The sequence below is a fragment of the Penaeus monodon genome, chromosome 23 (genome assembly GCF_015228065.2).
Source record: "Penaeus monodon isolate SGIC_2016 chromosome 23, NSTDA_Pmon_1, whole genome shotgun sequence".
In the NCBI taxonomy this organism is placed as follows: domain Eukaryota; kingdom Metazoa; phylum Arthropoda; class Malacostraca; order Decapoda; family Penaeidae; genus Penaeus; species Penaeus monodon.
In genome coordinates this window covers 18,988,867-18,989,500 of record NC_051408.1, presented here as the reverse complement: position 1 = coordinate 18,989,500, position 634 = coordinate 18,988,867, and positions in this window count along the sequence as shown.

Below are 634 nucleotides of genomic sequence, written 5' to 3'. Positions count from 1 at the left end.
ATTTAGATACATGTATTTGCTCAACCATTTATTGCATCAGCTATCTCCTAAAAAATGCGGAGGACCTCTTACGCCTGTCGGGGGTTGTTCCATTGAAGGGGGGGGATGTGTGTGTGTCATAAAACGATTATTTCTCAAGTTCATGTCTCAGTATTGGGTTTTTCTTAATATTGCGAGACCCTTTCCTCCCTTGCACAGGTCACTACTTGACTGATGAACAAGGGACAGGCTCAGAAAAATATGATGGTCGAAAGCTGTCCTCCGTTTTTACTCGTTTCTGCACATTTTCTCAAAATAGCGAAAGACGTGTTTGCGAATATACATAGCCTTAGAGAACTTGAGCATGGATACAAAATTGAAAAGAGATACGACTCGACCAATTTGTTTCCGAATAGAACGAGTCTAAGGTCATCTTCATATTTCAAATTTTGTTATCAAAGTACGGCATAACACCATTTCTCACCTGCAATCCGAAAAAAGAGAGGGCATGGTGTTGCTGATGCAGTATGGAAAAGGGTCATGATGGGATTATGTTAGTCCTCAGCACTGAATAACTGTATAATCCTACATTTTCCTTGTAAAGGAATCAGTTTAAACGACAAATGAAAAGACATTATTTAGTTTCAGAAATATA